The sequence below is a fragment of the Echinops telfairi genome, unplaced genomic scaffold (assembly GCF_000313985.2).
Source record: "Echinops telfairi isolate 266 unplaced genomic scaffold, ASM31398v2 ScPeMD7_18;HRSCAF=68, whole genome shotgun sequence".
NCBI lineage: Eukaryota > Metazoa > Chordata > Mammalia > Afrosoricida > Tenrecidae > Echinops > Echinops telfairi.
The window spans coordinates 88,946,108-88,959,740 of NW_022103915.1; positions in this window are offsets into that span (position 1 = coordinate 88,946,108).

Here is a 13,633-nt window from a genome sequence, read left to right on the forward strand (position 1 = left end):
TTCTGGGCTAGATGGCCGCTTGTTTACTTCTAAGCCTTTAAGACCCCAGACGCTATAGCCCAGACACTATAACTTGTTTACTTTTAAGCCTTTAAGACCCCAGTCTCGATAGCTGGGCACCATCAGCCTTCTTCACCACGGTGCTTTTTTTTTTTAAGCTTTTTTTTGTTATTATTATTTGGGTGAAGGTTTACAAAGCAGATTCGTTTTATACTCAACAATGTCTACACATTTTGTTTTTCAACATTCATTGCAATTCCCACCACATCACATCACTCTTTCCACTGCCTCCCTTTGTTCCTCATTTCCATTTGTCCTTTCCTGTCTGCGCCTGCTTTCTGAGCTTTGTTCTTGAGCCAATGGTGCCCTCTCAGTCTCATATGAATGTTTGTTCTGTGGGATGTGTTCCTTCCAGGTCTTGCTGTTCACTCTATAGAGAAATCTATTGTTGATGTGAAAGTTGCAGTGAGTTGCATTCCAGGCTTGAAGGGTGTGTAAGGACTATAGTTCTGGAAGTTCCCCTAATCTCTATGATACCAGCAAGTCTAATCATTCGGATCATTTTGAATTTTGTTTCACATTTTTCTCTCATTCTGCCCAGGGTCTTCTCTTGTGATCCCCATTGGATCAGTCGGTAGTGTAGCCAGCCAGGCACCATCTAATTCTTTCGGTCTCAGGTAATGGAGGCTGAGGTCGGGGTGGTCCATTCATCCTTTGGATAACTGTTTCCTTGTGTCTTTGGTTTTCTTCATTCTTCTCTGCTCCAGATGGGGAGAAACCAAAAGTTACATCTGAAAAGGTCGCTCATACACTTTTTTTTAAAAAATCATTTTATTGGGGGCTCTTACAGCTCTTGTAACAATCCATACATCCATCGTGTCAAGCACCTGTGTACAGATGTTTCCATCATCCTTTTCAAAACATTTTCTTTCTACTTGAGCCCTTGGTATCAGCTCCTCATCTTTCCCTCCCTCCCCCACCCTTCCACTCTCATGAACCCTTGATAAATTATAAATTACTATTATTTTCATATCTTACAGCATCCATTGTCTCTCTTCACCCATGTTTCTGTTGTTCATCAACCTCAGGGGTAAAGGCATGGGGGTGGTTATATGTCAATCATTGCTATTGGTTCCCCCTTTCTCCCCCTACCCTCATGGTATTGCTACTCCCATTATTGTTCCTGAGGGGTCTATCTGTCCTGGATTCCGTGTGTCAAAAGCTCTTATCTGTACCACTGTACATGCTCTGGTCTAGCCAGATTTACAAGGTAGAACTGGGGTCATGATAGTTGGTGGAGAAAGCATTAAAGAACTAGAGGAAAGTTGTATGTTTCATTGGTGCTATACTGCACCCTGGCTGGCTCGTCCCTTGTGACTCTTCTGTGAGGGGATGTCCAATTGTCTACAGATGGGCTTTGGGTCTCCACTCCGCCCACCTCCCACACTCATTCACATCTATATGATTGTTTGTTTTGGGTCTTCTGATGCCTGTTACCTGATCCGATCAACACCTCATGATCACACAAGCTAGTGTGCTTCTTCCATGTGTACATTGTTGCTTCCCTGCTAGATGGCCACTTGTTTAACTTCAAGCCTCTAAGACCCCAAATGCTGTATCTTTTGATAGCCAGGCTCCATCAGCTTCCTTCACATTTGCTTTTGCACCCGTTTTGACTTCAGTGATCGTGTTGGGAAGGTGAGCATCAAAGAATACCAGATTATTAGAACAAAGTGTTCTTGTGCTGAGGGAGGACTTGAGTAGAGGCCCAATGTCCATCTGCTACCTTAATACCAAACCTATAAATATATGTACATAGATCTATGTCCCTATCATTATATATAAATAAATTTATATATGTACATGCTTGTATTTATACCTCTATAAATGTCCTTTGCCTCGTAATTCTTTCCTCTATTTTCTTTTACTTTTATTTTGCCCCACTATCATGTGGGACCTTCCATAGGCTTTCAGTAATTCCTCTTGGCTACATTGCACTTGATCAAACCATACTGATAGAGAGCAAAGAACTTGAGGAAGGAATAAGCTTGGCCTGTTGACAGAACAGTAGGGCAGTTAGTGGGCTAGAGCAAAGTACACAAGTTGGAAGTGGAAGGTGAGCCAACTGCAAAGACGAGATCATGCAAAGCCTTGCAGGGCATGTGAATGACTCTGAGTTTTATTTCAAGAGGGAAAGAAACCACTGGAGAGGTTGAACAGAAAACCTATCTGGCAGAGTTTTTTTTAATCCTTCTGGAGAAAACTGAGCCTTCCCGTGCACTGGGAGATCATTCTCCCAACTTCCAACCACAAACAATTCTGTGGATCCATTTGTGCTCTACATTGAAGGGCCTCTGCGTAGCAAATCTAACTGGTTGGAAGCAGAGCTACTTTGGGAGACCTCTTATGTTTACATGGGCCTCTATCATCAAGCAATTCAATGGAATAGTCTTAGAGTCTAACAATGGGATAGATTGAGACAAACGTTTTTAAGTACTACTATACAATGGGGTACACCCCCCCCAAAAAAAAAAAAAACAGAAAAAAGCTCTACTGGGTGGAGCTTTCATAGTATGCATTTTTTCCACTAGGTGAACATCAAACAACTCACTCTGAGTTAGTGCACCCAGTGGAGTCACCTGGGAAGGTTCTCTCTAATCATAGAGAATTTTTATTTTTTTCCCCCACAGTGAATTTTATTGTAAAAGTAATTTCACTCGAACCTTGTTTTTTGTGATGGCTGATTTAAGAGAACAGTTTGCTGAAAAAATGCAGCAGAAACTGTTGTGATGTTGAACACAGCTTACAAGAACAGCGCTATGGGAAAAACTCAAATGAACAAGTGGTTTTCTCATTTCAAAAAAAGTGAAACATTAATTGATGATAAATCTCATTCTAGACATTCCCCAACTTCCCAAACAGAGGAAAATATCAACGTGTACTGCATTTAGAGTTTGTTCCACCAGGTCAGACAGTGAATCAAGCTTTCTATTTAGAGGTTCTGATAAGATTGCCTAACAGTGTACAACAAAAAAGGCCTGATTTGTGGCAGGTGAGGGACTAGTTTTGCCACCACAACAATGTACCTGCTCACACAGCCATCTAAGTGCTCCACTTGTTGGCAAAACACAGCATACCTCTCTTGCCCCACACACCTTACTCACCTGACCTCTCTCCCTGTGACTTCTTTTTGTTTCCGTGAATGAGGAGGGACATGAAAGGACAGCAATTTGGCGAGGTTGAAGAGATGAAGAAAAAACAAGAGAAGTGCTGACAGCCACCCAAACAGATGAGTTTGAAAAATGTTTCCAGGAATGGAATCGCAGATTTGACAAATGTATTAAATGCGATGGAGACCACTTTGAAGGTGATAAGGTTGTTTTGTAAAAAAAACAAATAAATAAGTAAATATAACGGAATCCAAGTCCGATAAACCAATAAGGAACAGGAATGGTGTGATGTACCATCCCCCACAATCGAACGGGTCCAAGGGGCAGTTATGTAATTGAGGGGTAAGATTAAAGAGACATTAGACAAGATAACGCCTTCGAGTGCTCACCTCCAGGACCATCATGACCTTAGGTGCCAGATCTGCGCAGAGAGAGCGAATATATTTCCAACTGAGCCTTGTATACACTTAGGGGCAACCCTAGGTTGGCTTGACCTTAGGTGTCTTTGGGCTCTCCTTCAGGAGAGGTTCTCAACCTTCCTAATGCTGCAACCCTTTAACACAGTTCCTCATGTTGTGGTGACCCCAACCATAACATTATTTTCGTTGCTACTTTGTAACTGCAATTTTGCTACTGTTATGAATCAAGCAACCCCTGTGAAAGTGTCGTTCAACCCCCAAAGGGGTCGCAACTCACAGGTTGGGAACCGCTGGACTATAGGGTCTGATTGATCTAGATGGCTGATAATCTTCAGGCAGATAAGATTTAACCAGTTGACCTCCAAGTGTATAGTCAGTGTTTGCAAACAGCACCTTAGATTTGGCCTATATTATAAAGGGACAACCTGGGGAGTAACTTTTCTGTTTCCTACAAATCCCTCTTTTGTTTTATATATTAAATTCAAAAGAGATACAGAGGCAACATGGTCACTTTCTATACATTGAAAGCTGCCAAGGCAAAATTAATGACAATATTAATACAGCTAAACCAAAAATTTGAGCTAGGGCAAATATTTTTAATCCAGGCTCAGTGGGTAAAGCCTCCCCAGCCCATCCACTCTTGGGGGAAGGTATGAGGGGAGGTCGGGTGACACGGAGGGAAGAGAGAGTAAAAGGATGTCTGCTTCAATAATTAAAGCTTCCAGCTACATAGCAATCAGCGATGTGCATGTAAGAGGTAACTTTAAGGTAGCACTATTATGGGAGAGGATAGTGGGGAACAATATTAATTATTAGAATGTGATTAGGACTCACCTCCAAGTCACAAGTCCCTCAACCCCAGAAACTCAGCCTGCCAGGCTCCTTAATATATGAGAATAAAGGATTCATCCATATACACTCTCTTCCCATTCTCTACCCCCAACAAAATGGGGAACAGTGCTATCAGGACAGTAGGGGAAAGGTGAGGGGAGAAAGGGAGAAAGGGGGAACCCATCGCAATGGTCGACACATAAACCTCCCCTCCCAGGGGCACGAACAACAGAAATGCAGATGAAGGGAGATGCAGTCAGCGTAAGATATGAAGATAATAATAATTTATAAATTATTAAAGGTTCATAAGAGTGGGAGGGTGGGAGAGAGAGGGGAAAAAATGAGGAGCTGATACCAAGGGCTCAAGTAGATGGTTATAAGGGCTGTAAGAGCCCCCAATAAAATGATCTTTTAAATAATAATAATGTATCAAGGGGTCGAGGGTGGTAGGGGGGAGGAAGGGAAAAAAGAGGAGCTGATACCAAGGGCTCAAATAGAAAGTAAATGTTTAGAAAATAAAGCTAGAAACATATGTACAAATATGTTTGATACAATTGATGTATGGATTGTTATAAGAGCTGTAAGAGCCCCCAAAAATGATCTTTAAAATAAATAAATGGATAGATAAATCATTTTTTTAAATTCTAATACATAGCTTTGAAAAAAATCCAATTTTGTGGGGGTACCCCCTCATAATGTTCTCTTTGGCACAATTATAACAGTTTTTCTTAGTTCACCAATCTCTGAAGTAATAAAATATGCAGAAAAAGAGCCCTGTAGGGCAAGATATGACAAAATAATAATTTATAAGTTATCAAGGGCTCATGAGGGAGGGGAGAGCAGCGAGGGAGGGGGAAAAAGAGGACCTGATTGGGGGGGCTTAAGTGGAGAGCAAATGTTTTGAGAATGACGAGGCCAATGAATGTACAAATGTGCTTTACACAATTGATGTATGTATGGATTGTGATAAGAGTCGTATGAGCTCCTAACAAAACGATTTTTAAAAAGAAAGAAAGAAAAAGAGCCCTGTTGTTGAATACATGAGAGGTCAACATTTTTATGTTGCAGTCTGAGTTTGTAAATAAATACTACTCAACCATAAAAAACAGCCACACACATACAAAAATATATATGTGTATGCATACATATATAGGTGTACGTGCATGTGTGCGCGCATGTGTGTGTGTATCACTGGCTGCTGGATGGAACGCTGACTCTAGGAGCAAGCTTGGAGAGAATGAGACTCGTTCGAAAGTTACTGCAGGAGCCTGGGCTAGATAACGCATTGGCCTGGATTAACACAGAGTGATCAAAATGGTGAAAAGTGCCCCATATGAAAATAGGCTTTCAGATTTGTTTGTTTACTTCCGTTACCAAGTGAGGGATGATGCTATTTTCTGGGATGGGAAAGATGTTAGAGAAGCGACTAGGGGAGGAAAATCAACACTCGTGTCTTGGCTGTTAGGGTTGAGATGGCAATCCTGGTGACGCAGTGTTTGAGTGCACAGCTGCTCACTGAAAGGTCCGTGGTTCTAATCCACCATCCACTCCTCAGGGAAAGACGTGGGAATCTCCTCCCAATAAGATGGCAGCCTGAGAGCCTGCAGGACACTTCCACTCTGTCCTGTAGCGTCACTGTGAGCTGTAATCAACTCGACAGCAATTGGCTTGGGGAACTTTTCCAAACGGGATGCCTTTTTCCTAGGCTTTCGACTCCTGTCAAGAATTACAATCTCAAAACATTTTTTAAAGAATTACCGTCTCAGAAGCTCACCGCGGCAGTGCCATCCTGTCCTACAGGGTTACTACGAGTTGAAATTGCCTCAGTGGCAGTGAGTGAGGCCCTCAGGAAAAGGAACCCCTGGTGGTGTCGTGGGTTATGTGTTGGGCTGTAAAGCACAGATCAGCAGTTCAAAACCACCAGCTGATCTGCACGGGGGATAATGAGGCTTTCTACTCCCCTAAGGAGTTTCACTCTGATGTATTCTGATGGGAGAGGTAGCAGAGTGGCCACCCCGGGACTATGGAAGTGGCAGAGATCTTTGGATATGGGGGGCCAGACCCAGCTCCAGGGGTTGTCCAAAGGAAAGGGCCGAGAATCACCATATATTGAGTACTTCTATACCCTCCTAGCAGTGATATGACAGGTTTTGGTAGGTTGGGTAGGAATCTGCACTTGGCAGAAATGATCCAGGAAGTTTCCCCCTGGCACCAAACCCCATACTTAGGGTAAAAGGAACTCTGTAGACTGTGCAGGGCAACAACTCATCGGCTGCGGATCAAGGTGGATCTGTGTTCGCTTGGGCTCCTCATACTGACAGTGTCCAGAGAACTGTGTCGTTGGGAAAATTTGAGCATGTCATCAATGCAATCAACTTGTGCTCCAGGGATGATTGGCAATATTGTTCTTTTTGTTTCTAGGGGCTTTGGTTTTCCTGCTATTAGCTTGGGTTGTTTATTTGCTTGCTTGCTTGCTTGCTTGTTTTTCTCTTTGTTTGCTCGTTTGCTGGTTGGTTTGTTGCTGGTGCTGGTGTAGTTGGCCCTATGGGGATTGATTTTGCCATAAAACAGCTGTCAAAGTAAACCTCAGTTATACATAACCCGTGGACCAGCAGATGGATTGTGGAATCCTGCTTAACTCTAGCCCCGATCCAAGAAGAGTGTGTTCTGAAAACATGGCCCTGCTCAATACTCACCTCCGTGAAATGATCATCCAATAAGGGTGCTACAGCAAAGTGTGGCGAAGAAAGCAGATGGTGCCTGGCTATCAATCAGGATAGTGTCTCTGGGGTCTTAAAGGCTTGTATTCAAACAAACAGCCATCTCAGCGAGGTGTCAACTAAGTCCACATGAAAGAAACATACCAGCCTGTGTGATCCAAAAACAGCCATAACAAAATTCAAATATCACAAAGGGAAAAGCATCGGAGCTTAAATTGTGAACACCCAATTTGTGGAAGGCGGTAGAGGATACGTGGCATCATGGATATTTCTGCCCCAGCTGTGCTCACATTGAAACATTGCATGTACTGAACACGCAGTTATATTATAAAGAAAAAACAAAAACATCCAAGCGGTCAAAAACATATTTATTTACTCCCCATCCTCTCTAACTTCGGGCACCTGCTGATTCGTTTTCCACTACTATCGTTTTGTACATATTATCAGGAGAGACCCTGGCAAAGGACATCCGCTTGCTGAAGTAGAGGGTTGGCGATGAAGAGGGAGGCCCTTGAGGAGATGGAGTGACACAGAGGCTGCATCGAGGGGCTCGGGCACAGGAATAATTCATTTGTGGGTCCTGCAGGGTTTCATTCTGCTGTGCACAGGGTCACTGCGGGTCGGAGCCAACTCAATGGCACCTGACAACAACAATAATTTTGCCACTTGAGAAATGTTTTGTTGGTTTTTTAAATCTTTTTATTGGGGGCTCATACAGCTCTTATCACAATCCACACATGCATCCATCGTGTCAAGCACATTTGTACATTTCTTTCCTTCATCGTCTTCAAAACATTTGCTTTCTACTTGAGCCCTTGGTATCAGCTCCTCATTTTTCCCGTTCCTCCCCCACCCTCCCTCCCTCCATCCCTCCCTCGTGAACCCCTGATAATTTATAAATCATTATTTTTTCATATCTTACACTGACCAATGTCTCCCTTCACCCAAGAAATGTTTTACAAATGGAAATATACCATACTTGGCTTTTTCTTTTGCCCTTTTGAGATTGCCTTTTCAGTCAGCCTAATGCCCCTGAGATGCATTCAAGTTGTGTATTCCAGTTTTTGTTCCATTTTATTCTTGAGTAGTATTCCATGGGAATAGATATACCACCGTCTGTTTACCCTCCTGAAGGGAATTTTTGCTGTTTATAGTTTTTGCTTACAACAGATTCAAACAACAGCATTGTTGTTAGAAGTCACTAAGCTTTGAACTCATACATAACAAAACAACAGATAACTGAAAAGCACAGCTAATCTCACAAAAGCCCAGTAACTTGATTGCCATTATGATCCCCATTTTATACATTAGAAAAGTAAAGTTCAGGAGCTTAATTAACTCGTTGAAGATTATTGAATTAAGAAAGAGCAAAAATTGATATTAAAATCCATCTTCTTCTAATTCCAGAAACTCATAAGTATTACAATGCAGAGCCTCTTGGGGAGGCCCTAAAAATTAAATTAAAAAAAACAAAAGCTAAAAATCCAGCTTGAAAGCCAAGAAGATATAGAGCCCATGTATTCAGAACATGAATGCCTTCACTGTAATGTTTCTGTCACCTGAGGCAGTGTCTTCAAACACAAGGCTTCTGTTCAGAAAATACTTTGATGTAAGCAGCCTAATTAGTGTTCATCCCAGGCAATACCAAAATGCAGAACACAAAGACCTTACAAAGACATTACAAAAGCCACCCTCCCACAGAGAGTCAAGGGAGGAAGGATATTAATTAGAACAAAGCATGATAAATAGCATATGGTCTCTTGTTAATCATGATTCAGGGGGAAGAAGCTTTTGAAGAAAGAGTAAAAACAATGACAGAAAAGATGCTCAGCATCACTAAGCACCAGGCAACTGCACATCATAGGCTATAGGTGCATACCTATAAAGACAAGTTAAGTAAAAATAGAGACCATAGGAGATACTGGTGAAGAAATGCTGGTGGGTCAACTGGATCTTGTTGGTTTGGGGGGGTACGGTAATGTCAAGTTGTAGGATCATAGTATGTTTCTTATTTAACTACATACACAACTACCATATAACTCAGAAATCACACTCTTTGATATTATGTCAGAAAAGGGACAAGTTTTGTCTACATGAATGTTCACAACAGCTTTATTCAAAATAGTCAAAGTCAGAAACAACTAAAATATCTCTCCGTAGACCAATGTTAGCATGTTGTTTATCCAGTCCGTAAAATACCAATCAACAATAAAACGGCCCCAAATGCTGAAACACACAAGTTGGATGGATCTCAACTGCTGAGTGTAAAAAGCCATCTGAATGGTTAAGAAAAAGTCACATACTGTGTGATTCTATTGATAGCACGTTCCAAAGTGATGGGATTATTAGAAAACAGATTAGTGGTGAGCAGGGTAAGGCCTTGGGTTGGTTGGGTGACAATAAAAGGGTGAAAGGAGAGAGATAGTTGTAGTGATGGGATAGTTTTGTATCTTAGTTGTGGTGGTGGCTACAGGAATTGACATCGGATAAAAATGGATAAAACTCTACACATACATGGCACCAATGTCAAGTTTCTAGGGTTGACTGCTATGGCACCACAGTTACCTCAAACGTAGTCAAGGGTGGGAACTGGGTGAAGAGCACTTGGACCAATTGCGCAACTTCTTATGAATCTACGATTGTTCAAAAAGGTAAAAAAAGAAAAAAGTACAGTGTTAATTCTTACTCAAAAAAGTTGATTTTTTAAAACCTAACAAGAAATCAAATGAAGGTATGTCTAACTTATTTATTTGCCCTCATTTATATTTCCCTGACTCTAATCTTTGATCTTAATTATAGTCCACATTATGGGTCTTGGTTGAGTCAACCAAAGAATTTTATAAACTATAGCATCACTATTAAACTAACAATTATGAATTCCTTAATCTATGTCAGGTGCTGTGGACATAACTAATCACTGAGCACATCCTGTGTTTTGCTTCTTCCCACTCCTCACCTGGCTCGCCACCATCCCCACCCCACCGGCCTTGAGACACATAGTCCCTAATCGATTTCTCTCATACATCGTTGCTTGTTCTTGGAATGTCTATCCAAGCTTACACAGTGTTTCTGAGAAGAAAGCAGCAAGCAGCAAGTGGAACCATTTGGTCACCAGCGCAACACAAGAAAGCTAATGGCAAAGAATTGGTAGGAGGCAATGGTTACCAATGTGGTTAGAAATAAGCCAGGGGTTGAGAGAAAAGCTGGCTGCCTGTTGCTTCCAAACAAGGAAGCTACTGGACAATCGCCCCATGAAATAAGTTGTGCTGCTCTATCCACAGTATTTACTTTATTCAGTGCCACCAAGTTTACTCTGGCAGCTCAAAGTCATACCCTCGTTCCCAGAAGAAGAGAGTCCTCGTGGTGTCGTGGTTAGCCATTGGGCTGCGATGGTCATGGACGGCAGTTTGAAACCACCAGCAGATTCACAGGAGAAAGCTGGGACTGTCTACTCCAGTAAACAATGAGTCTCTGAAACCCACAGGGGGTGGCTGAGTCAGCATTGACTCGATGGAAGTGAGTTTGATTTTTTTGGAGTTTTTCTCGTTTCTTTTATTTTTATCATTTTATTGGGGGCTTGTACAATCCTTACACAATCCATACATACATCCATTGTGTCAAGCATATTTGTACATTTGTTGCCATCATCATTCTCTAAACATTTGCTTTCAACTTGAGCCCCTGGTATCAGCTCCTCATTTTACTCTCCCTCCCCACTGATAATTTATAAATTATTATTTTTCCATGTCTTACACTGACCGATGTCTCCCCTCACCCACTTTTCTGTTGACCATTCCCCAGGGAGGGGTTATATGTAGATCCTTATAATTGGTTTCACCTTTCTACCCCACCTTCCCTCCACCCTCCCTGTATCACCACCCTCACCGCTGGTCCTGAGGGGTTCATCTATCTTGGATTCCCTGTGTTTCCAGTTCCTATCTGTTCCAGTGTACATCTTCTGGTCTGGCCAGATTTTTAAGGTAGAATGAGATCATGATAGTGGGGGGGCATTTAAGAACTAGAGGAAAGTTGTATGCTTCATCATTGCTACACTGCATCCTGACTGGCTCGTCTCCTCCACGACCCTTCTGTAAGGGGATGTCCAGTTGCCTACAAATAGGTCTTGGGTCCCCACTACGCACTCCGCCTCATTCACAATGATATGATTTTTTGTTCTTTGGTGTCTGCTACCTGACCCCTCGACACCTCATGATCACACAGGCTCATGGCCTCTTCCATGTGGGCTTTGTTGCTTCTCAGCTAGATGGCCGCTTGTTTACCTTCAAGCCTTTAAGACCCCAGATGCTATATCTTTTGATAGCCAGGCACCATCAGCTTTCTTCACCACATTTGCTTATGCACCCATTTTGTCTTCAGTGATCATGTCTGGAAGGTGAGCATCATGGAATGCCAGTTTAATAGACCAAAGTGTTCTTGCATTGAGCAAGTACTTGAGTGGAAGCCCAATGTCCATCTGCTACCTTAATACTAAACCTGTAAATATATGCACATAGATCTATTTCCCCATCATCATATATAAATGTATTTACATATGTACATGCCTCTATTTAGACCTCTATAAATGTCCTTTGCCTCCTAGCTCTTTCCTCTATTTCCTTTAACTTTCCTTTTGTCCCACTATCATGCTCAGCCTTCATTTGGGTTTCAGTAATTCCTCTTAGTTACATTGCCCTTGATCAAGCCCTACCAGGCCTCTTACACTTTCCTTGACACTGATTTTGGATCACTTGTTCCCTTGTCTCTGGGTTGGTTAACACCACTTCCTTTCCCCCACTTCCCCCTCTCCTATGTCCCCCTGGAATTATCCGTCCAATTGTTTTCTCTTCCAGATCGTTTATCCAGCCTATCCTATCTAGATAGACCTGCAGGGATAATAATATGTACAAAAACAAGACAGAGCAAAACAAAACAATAACAACAAAGAAAAGCCTGTAAATAGTTCAAGGTCTGTTTGTTGACCTTTAGAAGTATTTTCTGGTCGAGTCTGATGGGGCCCCAAGCCCTGCCCCCAAAGTCTATTTTTGGTACTCCCTTGGGACTTCCTTGCTCTACTCCCTTTGCTGTTCTGTTGCATGCCCTTAGTGTTTTGCCTGGGTGTGGTGGGGTCAGATTGGGTGTAATTCCCACACTGTGTCTCCATTGTTGTCACCTGTAGGGCTGTGGATCAGTGAGGGATGTCGTGTCTCATAGTGGGGCCGGCCATATGGTCCTCTCTGTGCATTGGCTGCTCTGAGTGGGGATATTGTCCTTAAGGCTTGCTGGGCCAGGATGTGCTCCACTCTCTCTTCCTCCCCCTTCATTTGCTCCCATATACTCTGATCAGATATGTCCCTCTCCCTGAACTGCAGCTTCAGTGCTGTCCTCTGAAATAAATTCTTCTGGGGGGATGGGGCAGCTGTCCACATAGTTGGGATTGGAGCTTTTTTGGAGTCTTTATTCCCAGAAAGGATTAGATGGTCCTAACACCAAAGATGTCAAAGAATAGTTCAGACAGCAGTGGTCGCCAGTCAACCGATTTCCACTCCTGGCAACCAAATGCGTGCTGAGTAGAACTGTTTTTAAAACCACGGTGTTGATAAAGCTGTGATCTTTGAGGAGGAGATCATTAAGCTTGTCTTCCGAAGCCCCTCTAGATGGGTTTGAAGCACCAATCTTTCTTTTTTATTATTTTTAGGTGTTATGATTTTTTTAAAATCATTCTCTTGAGAGCTCTTACAGTTCTTATAACAATCCATACATTCATTGTGTCAAGCACATTTGTACATATGCTGCCATCATCTTTTTCAAAACATTTCTACATGAGCCCTTGGTATCAGCTCCTCATTCTTTTTCTCCCTTCGGACCCCTGATAATTTATAAGTTATTTTTTTAATATAAATTATTATTATTTTCAGTTCTTACACCAACTGCTGTCTCCCTTCACCCATGTTTCTGGTGGTTATACGTGTCGATCATTGTGATTGTTTCCCCTCTTCCCGCCCCCACCTTCCCCCTACCTTCCTGATATAGCTACTCCCATTATTGTTCCTGAAGGGTTTATTGGTCCTAGATTCCCTATGTACATCTGTACATGCTCCTGTCTAACCGGATATGTGAGGTAGAATTGGGTCATAATAGTCAGGTGGGGAGGAAGCATTAAAGAACTAGAGGAAAGTTGTATGTTCGGTGAGGAAGCACCAATTTTTCGATCCATCGTCCACTCACCATTTATTTATTCCATCCAGGGATTTATGCTTCCTTAAATATTTGTTTAAGTCTTTTATTGAGTGGCCTGGGATTCTATAAAGAGTCCTGGTGGTGTAGTCTATTACAAGTTAGCCTGCTAACCACAAATTCAGCAGTTCAAAACCACCAGCCAGATCCTCCAGAGAAAGACGAGGCTTTCTACTCTCACAAAGAGTTACCGTCTCAGAAACGGACAGGGAGCAGTTTTACCGTGTCTTACAGGGTCGCAATGAACTGGAATAGACTC